A 937-nucleotide genomic window follows, 5' to 3' on the forward strand; every position below is an offset into this window, starting at 1 on the left:
CACAGCCCGGGCCCCGCGCCTGGCCCCCGTCCTCCGCCCGCTCCTCATCCGCGGCCAGAAAGAGAAAATGGCGCTCGATTTATCGCAGGAAGTGACGTCGCGGGTCATTTGCATGCCAGGCAGGCGGCCAATGGGGAGAGGGCTCGGGCAAGGCTCCCATTGGCTCCCCGGAGGAGGTGGGCGGGGCCTCAGGTGGGAGGGTGGGCGCCGCGCCCCGGGGCGCACCTGAGCCCTTGCACCTGCCCCTCCTGGCCGTGCCCCCCGAGGAGCCCCACAGGCAGCTCTCGCGAGATCTGGGGCCGTGACGTCATCCTGGGAGGGGCTGGGCCTAAGAGCATCGATGGAGCTCACCTCCATGGGTGAACTGCCAAGGTTGACCTCCATGGGCTGGTCCCTTGAGTTGTGTCTACGGCATGTCCGCGTCAACCAGCCCTACCGCAGCCAAAGCCGCCAGACACGCTGCTGGCGGGGGTGGCTCCCCACTGCTGAGGCGCCTGGTGTGGCTTTGCGGCTGGTAGAAGCGGGATGCAGGTCATGGCAAGAGTTGCGTTGCGGTAGGAGTGCATGGCGCCATGCTGGATCCCATTCTGGGCGCGCCACAACATGCCTCCCACCGTATCTGCTGCCTTCCTGGGGTGGCTTCCAGTGTCACTTCTCTCTTACAAGGTTGTTCTGGCTTCACCCAGCCTCTCAGGGTCATCTCCAAAGTGTTCTCAAACTGTGAATGAAATGTTCATCCCATGGAAGTGAAAGAAAATTTTGCCGTTTGCCTAGCCATAAATTTCACTGTACGTGTAAATACAGATCATATGCAGGTCAATGTGTTGGCCACTTCCCATCAAAGGCTGTGAAGACCAAAGCAGTAGAGTAGACTGCCTGGAATCATCCCAAAAAACAATACTAATAAAATTTTCACCTTGGCAGGCAATTATCCTTC

The sequence above is a fragment of the Oxyura jamaicensis genome, chromosome 2 (genome assembly GCF_011077185.1).
Source record: "Oxyura jamaicensis isolate SHBP4307 breed ruddy duck chromosome 2, BPBGC_Ojam_1.0, whole genome shotgun sequence".
Lineage (NCBI taxonomy): Eukaryota > Metazoa > Chordata > Aves > Anseriformes > Anatidae > Oxyura > Oxyura jamaicensis.